Below are 13,080 nucleotides of genomic sequence, written 5' to 3' on the forward strand. Positions count from 1 at the left end.
CCCTCCGTCCTGCGTGACTCTGGCGTGAGCAACGCGTTTGCAAGGGGGACAGCAAAGCCCATTGCATATAATCTGCTTTGCTAAGGCAGTGTTGCTGGCTTTATTTTCCTCCTCTCTCTTTGTCTTTCAACCCCGAAACAGATGTAAAAGTTCATGCTCAATTCAGGCCACCTTCATAATAAATTAATTTCTGAGAAACTGTGTTTCTGACTGAATTGCGTTACAAAGAAACTTGGTCTGTGCAGCATGTGAGCGTTATCGGGTTACATCATTATAATCAACAAGCATTTTGGTATTTAAACAAAAGAGGAAACATTTTTCTATGTCATAAGGAATGTTTCTGAGACCATAACATCTTATTAAGGCAAAAGAGGGCTGGCAACAAAGTCTGTTTGATTGGATCTGTGATCTGCCAATTTCTAATGAATGGAAAGAGAAAGCAACAAGTAGTAGAGTTGAAAAATCAACTAGAATTTCTCCTTTTATGGCTTGTGTAAGACTGCTCTCTGTAGCTCCAGTGGTAGAATTCATTACTGGGGATAAGAACAGAGATTAGGTTAAAAAGGCTTTTCACTGACAAGGCTTTATTCACAATGGAGTGCTTTGCCTCTCTCCTTTCAGGTTTGTAGTTTTCTGACTGTATGTAGTGAGTGATATATTATTATAATAGTTCGTATTATAGTAGTGGCCAAAGGCAACAGAAGCATCCATTTTGCTGGGTGCTTTACATATGCACATTAAAAAATAATCTCCGCACAAGATGTCCATACGATTTTATTTCTCTGCTGTTTCTTTTTCTTTTTTAAAGGACTAGCTGGTTTATGGTTGCAGTTTTGAAAACTGTTACCTCGTTGAGCAGTTTAGACTAAGCATGAGTCAAAGACAGCCTCTTTTTTTATAACTCAATCTTCCAAAGTCTGCTATAAATGCAAATAGTGAAGAGATGCCCCAATGTTAAGATGCTGATAGTTATGTAGTATAGAAAGTGCCAGTGCAATATGTGTGAAATAACTTTATCACAGGCCATTTTGTAAGCCCTCTTCAGAAGAGAAAGTTTCCCCAAGTAAAAATGTGTAAACTGTATGCAAAATTGAGACACTGGAAAAGAAAAAGAGCAAAACTGATTACAATTGCAGTTACTGTACTTTTGTTCCTTCCAAGCGCTTTCCTTAGTTGAACAAAGGAACTGAAGTGCTGCTCTGGTGACTCTGCGTGCTGCAAACCAAAACCAGGTGAGCGCCTGTCGAGAGTTTCCTGGGCTCTGCCTGCTAGCCCTTTTGGCAAATACTAAACTGAGTTTTAAGCTCTGATTAAAGATTTGATGAGGACTCGGCCCTGGTCCTTTTAACATGGCATTTTCTCATGAAGGCGCTCTCTGAACTCGGACAATTCACTCCTGACTATAAGTGAGAGCAGAATTGGGACATATGGCACTATATCAAAAGATCTATTAGATCTCTCAATAAAACAAACACGTCTTTTGAAGTTGTTTAGCTGTTTCTAGAGCAAAGCAAAAACTTCAGAGAGAACACTTTGACTATTGGGTGAAAAGGAATTCTTCTTTTCACTCTTCGCCCTGTCTTTCTACCCTCTTCCTCTTCCTCTTTTCCCCATTTGACTTTTCTTCTGTTAATATTTTTCTGAAGGAACCTTTAGAATCAGGTCTACAGTAAAACCTTTTGCCAGCATAGTAATTTTGGTTAGGGGCGTCGTTCTTTCTTTTTCTATTTTTTTTTTTTAATAACACTTCTATATTGGCACAACCTTCAGCATAGGTTTAGCTGTATTAAAAAAAAAAAGTGATTTTCCTGATACAGCTTATTTCATTGAGGGAGCTAGTAAAAATGTAGCTGCTAAAAAACACTCTTGGCAGGACAAGCTGCATCTGTATTAGTGGGGTTTGCTGGTGTAGCTGTAAAATGTAGGGTTGGCCAACAACTTAACCCTCAAAAGTAGTCCAGTTGAAATGTGCTTTCTTTGAGCTTTTTTGGCCTCCATATGCTGAAGAAAGGATGGTTGTAGTATACTAAATTCACAAGACTAGAACAAGCCTTATAGTGATTGAATTCAACTCCCTTAACATAACTTAGGCAACTCCCCATCTTGATTTATGTGACTTAACCTCATCTGGTAAGAGGTATAGCTGTGCTAGATGGAAAATCCATGGCTGAGGCTCTGACTCTCTTCCCCTTTCTTTGATGATAATATTATTAATATATTATTCTAATATGCCTCAATTTCCCCATATGGAAACAAATATCCTAACATCTGTCTTAGTGTTGTAGAGGTTCAGGAGCCTTACTACAGGGCATTTTGATATTTTGGTTCATAAGGGGTATGAACGCTGTTGTTAATACCAGTTTAACTGTCTTGCTGGCCAGTTTGTACTTGTGAAACTGTAGCACCACTTACTGGTTTTGCTGGAGAAATTCCAACCAGCAAATCCAGGCAACGTTGTTTATCTCCTGCTGTCATCATAACTATTTCCTGAGAGCTGGAAAGATGTACTCCTTCCTTTCCCTGCTTGCTGTAGCCCAAAGGATCAAAGATAAGGATTATAATGGTTGTGTTCAGGCAGAGTTGTTGTTGATTGGGATTTATCCTTTTAAATATGTGTAAGTCATAGAAAGCTTTGCAGTCAGAAATATTGACTTCATTGATCCATGCCAAGAGCAGAAGAAACCCATGTGGGCTGAAGTGGAAAGGCTGTGCGAGGTGTTTATAATAAAGATGTTATCTGATAAATAAGATACTGCTTTACTCCTGACCAAGGAAAATTAGAAATCCAGACTTTAAGTACACCGGTCAGTACATGCCAAGTTAACTGTGGCAGCATTAGTCTTCCATGATCAATATTCAGTATTAGGACCTTGTGTTCCTGTTTCTGGTCAAATGAGATAGCTAGACAGGTCCTGGTTCTGCATTGTTTATGGGTTTTCCAAGGAGAACATCTGAATGAATCAACTTCAGGAGCATAATGAACTATAAATGCAGAGCACACTGCTTTCATCACTCAGGATAAAGTGAATGTAGTGTAGGTCATGATATTGCCTTTGGAAACAGCTAAAATCCCCTGCCTGATTAGCTGAGATTGCAGAGGCTGATGAGGGAGGCAAGTGAGGTTAAAGGTGTTCAACGTAAGTGGAGAGTAAACTGTCACAAGTGGGGCCATACCTTAAAATGGGTTGGAGAGTCTGAATGTATTGGTTCCTGAGAACGTACAAACAAACAAGAAATCCTAAAGGAACAACAGCGTTGCTGCTGCAGGCACACCAGCCTGCTAAGAGGCTTCCTGGAAGACAGGCTGATGCGTGGATGGCAGGGATGCGATTCCAGAAGGGGATGTTGTATTATTGGATTCAGGTCTTTTGCCCCATTTGGAGCAATATCAGCTTATCAGCCTGCAAATGCAAAGCAAAGGAAGGAGGGAAGTATCACAAAAACATTGGTATTGTAGAGACCCGCAGACTCAGAAAGAAGGTCAGTTTGCAAGCACTCCGGCCAATATCCGTTTTCTCCTTCATTGGCAACAAAGCTGTTCTGTCCAGCCCACGTAGGAAAAAAACACCCCATATCTGCAAATGGTCCTCTCCTTTAAAAACAAACTTCTGTGTTTTCTGCATTACATCCCCTTGCCTTTAACTTTTGAACCCTGTTAGCAAACACACTGTGGGCAGAGCAAGGGGGCAGAGTAAGGGGGAAGTCCTTACCCCCACGGAAAAAAGCCTGATCTGAAAAATTCTCAAGGGGACAATTGAGCACTATCAAACACAACTGCAGTAATACTTTACTGTCTGCTGCAGATATTGAGCCCTCATTGCAGTAATTGTCACGGTGACAGAGCTGGGAACACTTGCTGTAATTAGGACAGTTGTTTTGTCATGTGTAACGATCTGAAGAGAAGCAAGGAAAAGAGGCGAATGAGCACTAATCTGCTATAGTGTACTGAAGGAGAACCATGCACGCACACACAAAATACAGCACGGCTGCCAATATATTGTAAATTCAGATGAGCAGGCATTTGGAGAAGGTGAGGAAATAAATGTTAAAACAATACATATATTCAGGGGAATTTATGCTCTCTCAGGTGTCTGACTGTATCTGGAATAGCAAGTGCAGATGTCTTGCTGTAGAGATTTTTTATTTTTTTTTTGAAGGTGATCCTGATAATACCTAAGAAAAATCCTCAACCAAAACCATGTGTGCATATAAATATATACATGCATGTAGGTATATGTTTACATATATACTTAAGCAAATTTCTATAGGTGGCATGTATCTTCCTCCAGTTTGCTGCTCCAGCAGTTCAAGAGCATACAGCACAAAGCTGAGACAGCTGGATGCTCAAGTAACATGTTTAAAACTATCACTCAGACTATTTTGATTTCTCTTAACTACTCCAGACTCCTACTTTTTTCTATTTCTTGTATGCAGAGTAGTATTAAAAATAAGCACTATCTCTTTTTGTTGTGCTCCAAATTACCTTCTATTCTGATTCGGTGAGCCTGTAACAGCTGTTACGGTTGAATTGTATCCGATGACAAATACTACCCATGTATCAAAAACTCTTGGGAAACAAGGCTACCATTCTGGATTTGTAAGACCCAGAGCTATAGGGTATCAAATACCTCTTGGGTATTCAGGAGGTAAGTGTTGAGCATACAAAGCAAGACTGTACTATGGATATCTACAAAATTAAGATAATTTTGAAGCCCATCACCACTTAGTCAGATAAACTGCCTCTCCCTCAATGCCTGATCAGGTAACATCCCTGTATCAATCACGTAATTTGCTTACCTCGAAAATTACCTGTAGGTAACTCAAACTGCTGCTGAGAGTTAAGGGGGGAATCAATTCGTTTAGTAATTATGATCCCCATCTGCTGTAAACCTCATCTCTACAGATTGCTATTGCTGTATGGGGTACACTTAGATAACTGCAAGGCGATTCAAACAAGAATTGCGCTAGCAGTGGTTAGAGACAGTAGTATAAATTTTGCTGATTGAAAATTTCCTACGTAAAGCATTTTTCAAGGAGAAATTGGATTTTCAACTATTTTTTTTCTGCTTTCTCCAAAAATTTTGACATTTCATTTCACAGCTGGAAAGATCTTGAGGCAAATAACACTTGCCATTTAGTGTTCTTTTTTAGTGTTAAGCTAAACTTAGCATTCGTATTTTCAGTTATTTTTTTAGCTTTTCAGTTTTCACTTTTCAGTGAACTCTTTCCTTCACTACTGAAGCCAATCAGGGTTTTACCATTTACTTGAGTAGGACCAAGATTTCACTTTTGATGTTTTACTACATGAAATCATTCTTGTAAGGATTCCTTAGAGTCCCTTACAGAATTTCAACCTGTAACCTGTATTTTAAGAAGGACCACTTAGTCTGATCTTGTTTCCAAGTAAAACACAATGATTAACTCAGAACTCTATTAACAAAAAATTAGAGGGTAAAATACAATTAATGACAGCCAGCAGGGTTTCAAGGAATATAAATCTTGTCAAACAAACATACTGTCTTTTTGACAGGATTACATATCTGCTTGAGAAAGGTAACTGGGACAACACAATATACCTGGATTTGTCCAGGGCATTTGACTTGGTCCACCTGATGCTTTGCCTCATTAGGTATTTAAATGTGTTAGATGTTTTAAATACTGGCTTGCCATTGGATCTCTCAGTGCATTGTTAATAGGACATACCACTGGAATGCTTCCTCTTTCTAAGCTGTATTGACTATAATATTTGTACCAATGATCCAAGCAAAGATGAAAAATACATTTGGTGAGCGCTGCAAGGTGACACAGGACTTGATGGAGCAGTGGATAACGAGGAGAAAAAGTTGCTACATAGGAGCAAAATGAATCTGCAGGTTAAGGGGTTTCAGTCCAACAGAATCCATTTTAATACAGTCAGATATAAAGAAAACCCTGTGGGAACAAAGCATATAGATTATAGCTATGGTTTATATCTACTCTAAGACACAAGTAGATATATAGAAAGGCTGTCACCTCTGCTAAATTCATAGTGCAGTGCTATGGGGAAAAATCCTATTCTGTATAAATAAAAGTAATAATAAATTAACTAAAGCAAACAAAAAAAAAAGGCAAGTTAAACTAAATAAAGTGAATAAGGAATGGATTTTATTCTTATATGCAGCTTTAATTGGGTCACTGGGAAATGTCCATGTTTCAAGTGTGTGTAGATTTCTACACAGAATTTAGAGACCCAGCAGAAATGACCTGAAGGCTGGAAATCCACCCTTCTGCTGTGAAGTTTAAAGAACTTGACACATTCAGCTTATCAAAAATACTGAGACATGCTTTGATTGCTGTGTGTAGGCATCTCTACGTGAGAGCCAGCTTCTTAGTCTAGCTGAGAAAGCATATATTTGTTGACCAAACTTAGCAGTAAAATAATAACATTATATTAAAATAAGATATAGTTCCTAGTTATGAAGGTGATGGAAACAAAACTCTCAAGTGCACTCCTGAGTGTTTTTTTTTTTCTTCAGAACAGGATTAACAGCCCTTTTGAAGCATATATATATATATATATATATATATAGAAAATCAAGCTAGATTATAGGGAAACTTTATTGCGAAGACACAGTTTAGAACTGGTATATTGTATGTACTTACATATGTGTGCGTGTCTGAAGCAGTGTTTACATGTTTATGCTTGGCAAAGCAATGCAGCTCATTTATGTGAACATTATTTAGTGTGTTTGTATCATATAAGGATGTTAATGGATGAGATTAGATGGCTTGTTCAACTAGACAACCAAATAATCCTGTATGTTTTCAATCTATATAAAGCCCTTTTCTTAGCTTTAAACTAGCTTAGTAAGTGAATATATTTGTATTTACTCTCTTGCAGGTAGCTGGGTATTTTTTCTACTGTGTTGAGTATTTGTTTCATTAATTTGAAAATTCTTTTAATTTCTGTGGCCTTTTTTTACAAAAAAACAAGCTTTCATTAGAATTTCCAATGAAATTTTATTTCTCAGATATTTTTCTTTTCGCAACGCCAGACATTTGAGATTGAATGTGTGGGGCCTTTTACTGAAAAGTAAAAAACTTCTACAGCAAGCAGATACCTTTCTACCAAAAGACTGCCTTAGTTAAAAATCTAATTTCCACTGCAAAAGGGGAAAATAAGTTTTCAAACAAGAAAAAAAAAAAAAGACAGCTCCAGTGTCCTGCATCACTGTCTGAACCTTGCCAGCACTTCTGTAAGAGAAGGGATTGACAAAATAATTCATTAACAGGAATGTTCTCCTCATGGAGGGGATTGAATACCCACATGAGAAACTTTAAAGCCTCCTTTGTGTATCCAAACAGAAACATGGCTCAAAGAAACAGGCATCTACAGCAGTTCGGAGTGCGGTGAACTCCGGGCTATTTGTGGATTGGCTTTGAGAGTAGTTGCTCTTGATTTCAGAGTACGTCCTAATACCCCAGCAGGCTGGAGACTGGGGAGACTGGCAAGGGAGAAAATAGTGCAGGGAGTTTGCCTGGCAACAAAGGCATAGCAATTTGCTCCAGTGTTGTTGTGAAAAGAAGATGCTTTTGTGAGTCGAGAGACATGTGATAAGTGTAGCATGAAAGTGTCGTGGAAGTAATTGTTCTCCTGAACTCAGCTCCGGGCTGCTCTGACTCGCAGTGGTCAAGGTCTGAAATGAGGAGACCTGTTCCAAGTCTTGCATTTAACAAAGCAACTTAAGAGACTTCCATCCCTGCAAATATATCCTGTGCCTGTGACCGTGATTACTGGGATTGCACCGAGGCCTTAGGATTTTTGCATTGATAAAGGAAAGTGCAGCGGGGAGTGGGGGCTGGCTTTGAACAAGGGCCTGTTTTACAGATTTTAAGACAAAGATATTAATGAATCCAGTTGGGTGCAACCGATAAATGTCATCCACGGCTCCATTTGCCAACTGGGTTCAACATCATTTGTTCTCGGTACGTTTTGGGACATCTTTGTGGTGTCCTGTCCATACCAGCAACCTGCCAGTTGTTTCTGATGCTTTTTTATCAGCTTCCCCTGTGCATTTGAGAGTGACAGTGCATCCACGGCGTTTATCAGTCACCTGTGGCTTCTCTTATCCTTGCCCGAAAAATATTTATGCCAACATCCCCGCTCAGACTGTTACCCACTGCCCCCCTGGCTGTTTGTCTACTGTGTGGTTTGTCATTATACTAAATTGAGCTCTTTGGGACAAGAATTGTCTTCAGGTCACTCACTGAATAGCAAAATTAGCTATTTCCAGGCTGATTTTGCTGCTGAGTGCAGTAGCAGTCGTGCTGTGTGATGCATGCCGCTCCTGCAGGTGCATTTCTAACGCACTCGCCACAGCCGTGCGCAGGCTTTGGCAATCGGCAACCCAGCTCTTATTAAGAAGCAGTGGATTTTCCTTAAACTCTGATTAACCAATTATGTTTCTTCTAATTTAAATTCTTCTGTCATATATTTCACCATAGGGCAGAACAGTTTACCGAATTTAAAGAGGACTGCCACAGTTGTGTAAATGAATGAGATGTTTTCTTAAAATAACTATTTATACATGTAAATCTCTCTCTGGATCTTCTAAACACTTTGCATCTCTCCCACTAACTCACGCAGTGGCATCTCTCTCTGTCAGGCATGTCACATATAACCAGATTGTAAAATCCAAAGAGCAGAGGGCATGTCTCCATTTCTTTTGTACAATGCCATGTAGTGGCTGGAAGGATGAGGAAGAGATAATATTTTTCTGCTGGGGATACAACACGTTTAAAAAGGCTTCTCCCTAATAGAAATTAAATTTGAGACGCTATGTTTATTTTGAAACAGCCAAGTTGGTATTTATCTGAAATTAATTCTAGAAAATTGGTTATTTGTTTCAGTTTGAAAGTACAGTTTCAGCTCAAACAAATATTATCAAGTAATAACATTACCAGGAATTTCTGGTTCTTAATTTCTGTTCAGCAGTATAGGTTCAATGTAGTTTTGGAGGGGGAAAAAAAAAAGCTGCAGTTGTTAAAATCACAATGAAATGAAAACTTGTAATATGAAACAACACAAAATTCATGCAGCATTTCCTATGCACTTTTAAATGAAAAATACAAATTTTCATTGATTTTTTTTTTTCCCCAAGATTAAATAAATGAAGAAAAAATGTCTAGTAGCAACAACTAAATCTTCCAAGTTAATTTCTTAAGTTAACTGGAAGAAGTATGAGCATTAGGCCAGGTGGAATGTGACTTTCTAGTGGAAGGTGTCCCTAGTGGAAGATATGGAACTAATGATCTTTAAGGTCCAGTACAACCCAAGACATTCTTTGAATTCTGTAATTTGTAACTGTAAATTGCTAAGTTTTTCATGCAACAAAACAGCTACTAAGACGAGCTAATATCCATAACTTTCACTTATCTCCTTTTTAGTATAAAAAGTATTTTCCATATTGTCTGGCTTTCAAACTTATTTTCCCAGGTTGGGAATAAAGTAAATTATGCTGTATGAAGCAAATGGTCTGATGCAGTTTACTGCTGCCTACAAGTGAGGCACCTGTAGATATGTATTTAGTTTTTTTCCTTTCATAGAAATCATTAGATAGACAAAATGGCCCATCTTGCTTGCAAAAACTATCCATTAACATACCATCCTTCATCAGGATAGGTGGCAAGTAAGGGTTTAATTCTCTATTTTCAGGCGAAAGGAACTCTGATTCTGGTGTGTATTAAAGGTGGAAAGCTAATTTTTGAAAGATCATGGTTGAAACTTATTTTAGCTTTATATTTTTCCTCCTATCATGAAGGAAAGTAAAAATAAATGAGCTTGATTCACCATTCAATTATGTTAATTTATAGCCCTATAACCCCAGCAGTCATACTGACATATAAATGATGAAACGAAGCATATGATCAGACCCCTATTACTACAAAAGAAGTGTTAAGCCAAGGATGAGTGAAAATTTTGGAGGCCAGTAGTGTACAGATGGAAAAATGCAGTTTGTCCACAGACCCCAGAAGGTATTCTGTCAAGGTGCTTAATTATTATGTTTTCTGGAATTAACACTGAACTCTACTTTTGATGAAATATTTCTAGCTATTAAAAAATTTTTAAAAAACACTGTAAACTAAACCTATTGATTTCTACGAGTTGTCCTGTTTGTCCTAAAATGAAATATGTGGATACTGTTTCTTTCTAGTTTTCATGACCTTAACTTTTTTCTTTTTGAGTCAGCCCAAAATGGATGATACTAATAATAATTTGAACACTGAATGAAACATGCATAGCTCTACTTAGATCATATTTATTCCAGGATTTATATCACTGTCTTCAGTGAAACTGTATCATGACTAGATTTGGCCTGTAATTATTAAACTGTTAAGCCCAGTTGCGTAGAGGAAATTGAGAGATGCTATTACGTGGTAGCTGTCATTAGGGCGGACTCAGTTTTGTCTCATGCCGTGAATTTTCTTTATTTATTTATTTAGGTTCTTGATAAACATAAAAGTGCTTGTGGGCAAGGCGGGATGTGGTGAGGTCAAGGGAGAACAGCGAAGTGCCTTGTGGTTCGGTGAGCTCAGCAAGCAGAGGCATCACCTATGCATAAAGTAACAATGTGTGCCTTAGGTCACTGATGATGTAACAAATTCATTACACTGAAGTCATTTCCCATTGCAATCTCCAAGTGGGCATCAGTGCTCCTGCTCGGGAGCTGAGGCAGGGCTCTGCACGCATGCTGCTGTGTCCGATAGGACTAAGCCCACTGCAGGTTATCTTTAGTCATCTTGTCTCTGAGCTAGTGAGCAGAACTAACATCATCTTAAAGCTTGTTTGCTCTGGGACTCAAGTTTTTCTTTCAAATGATAAAAATCTGTTTTTTCTAGCTCCAGTGAAAACAGAGATTTCAGAAAGTTGTGAGGCCAGCCAAGTGTGCTGAAGTAGACTCTGGCTCCTACTCACTTGCTGGCATTTTTTGACTGTATTGGAACCTGTTATATTAAAACGGAGTCCTGAGGGCATTGGAAGCTGCAGTATGTATCTTTGGAGAGGAGATCTGGCAACTTTGAGTTCTCCAGCAGGATTTACAAAAGCTATAATAAACCAAAGAAAAGGTCATTAAAAACATGCTGAAATTTCCTTTATTCACAGTAACCCCTTTCTCAGTCCTCTGGTGTTTTAAATACCATCAGTAGACTGAAGTTTGTAGCCAGGGAGAGAAACAAATAGCCAAGGGATGGCTTAGATGTGGAAATGTTCAGGTACAACGTGTGGTTGTTTCTGCAAGTACTCAAGTGTGCACACAACTGCCTGTTTGCATCTGTATCAATGAAGGCGCATGTTTGCGCATCCATTTACCACCTGTACCACATACCGTATGCGCAGCACCCTTGTATAGATAAAATTTATTTCACACAGCATGCTTTTCTGTTGAACAGTACTTGGTCTGCACATCACATTAGACTCAGGGTATTGTTCTGTAACTAGAGATACCGCAACATTGTATTTTCACCACATCCTTGTAAGTAACAAAAAGAAAGGTGAGAGGTACCAGAAAGTAAATTTACACTTTCAAAGTAAGGCTTTTTTAATTCCCAAAGTGTCTTAAAACTAAAGTCTTGGGCATTGATCACAGCTTGCAGACTTCTTTTGTGCTGGGCAGTCCTGTTTTTGTTCCCGTTGCTATCCGTGGCAGTAGGACAACACAAGCTTGCTGGGTTGTGGAAATGAGGTGCACCAGTAACTTCGGTACTATCTAGCTGATCTGAGTGCTGAAGAGCTCTGCAAGCTGCTGCCTCTTCCTTTCAGAGCGAATGGGCACAATTTCAAAGCTACTGGCTTTGATATCCTCATTTTAGGCAAAGAAGTACAAGTGAGGTGATGATTAGAAAGCTTGACTGTCCGTAACTGTCCCCCACCTGTGGGCCCCAAGAGAGCACAGAAGGCTCCAACCAAGTCACCAGAACTTGGCAGGTTTTCTCATGTTTCTAGAAAGTATGTAATTTCTCTTAATCCTCGCTGAACCTAATATCTGATAGTGCATCTAATAAAGCCTATAAGTAGTATTTTATGAAGCTACAGTTCCCTCCCAGGCTCACCAGGGATCATTTTTCTCTTTGAAAAACAGCTCATCATTAGGAATCAAAGATGTTTGATATACAAAATAATTTCCCAAATTAGGGTTTGTCAAATGTAGGTTTGCAAATCTCTGCTGCCCTTTTTTTTTTTTTTTTTTTTTTTTTTTCTTCTCACTCTCCCCTTTAGGTTGATTATATCTTGCAACCAGAGGCAAAAAAAAAAATTGTTCCACCCTTTCCCCTCCTTCCATCCCTCCCTCTGCCTTTCCTTATCTTACCCCCTCTTTGCCACGGTAGCTCAGCCACGCTGCACCCCCACCAGAGCTGTACCCGTAGGGCAGCCACATTATCCTCAGCACATCATCAGCAAAGGCTTCATTAAATCGCAGCTACCTTTGCAGCACCCACCGGACACTCATGGCAGTCCCCAGGGCTCCTGGCAGGGCAAGCAAGCTGTTGGCAGAGCCGAGCGAGAGGGGGATGCGGATGGCTCTCCCTCCTCCGAGTGCCAGCAAACAGTTAACGGTTTAATACTTTACAAAAAAGTCAAGACAGACTTGTGATTCTTGATGTTAATGAAGGTGTCACACATTGTCTAGAGAAAGTTGTGCCTGGCAATCTTCCTTTTTTCGGATGCCTACACCACTGACATTTCATCTCGCATTCAAAGAGCACTACCTTAATGAAATGCATAATTAACATATTCTAATTGTGCTGAGCGCTGTGATGATTTTGACAGAACTCACTTTCCATGTCTAATTTGATGCTAATTTAATCTGTTCCTCTCCCGCTGACATGACCTTTCTTGATTGAGTTTCACTGAGGAAATTTTTTGATGGATTGATTTATCAGCATTGCGGAGACAACAAAGGCTCAGGGTGCATGACAGAAAGCGGAGCAGGAATGGCCCTCCAACGCCTGCACACTCTGAACTTTCCGGCTGCAATGTCCTCTTTCCAGAGACTGCTTGTCTGATCTACTGATGGAATTCAAGAAATGTGACATCTGTGT

General features: G+C 39.1%; 1 protein-coding gene across 2 annotated transcripts in view; it reads left to right on the forward strand.

The window, feature by feature from the left end:
* The window catches only part of TSHZ2 (teashirt zinc finger homeobox 2), a 232,039-nt gene that overhangs the window by 166,767 nt on the left and 52,192 nt on the right, over positions 1 to 13,080 (forward strand). The window lies entirely within an intron of this gene.

This window comes from Falco biarmicus, chromosome 10 (assembly GCF_023638135.1).
Source record: "Falco biarmicus isolate bFalBia1 chromosome 10, bFalBia1.pri, whole genome shotgun sequence".
Taxonomy (NCBI): Eukaryota; Metazoa; Chordata; class Aves; order Falconiformes; family Falconidae; genus Falco; species Falco biarmicus.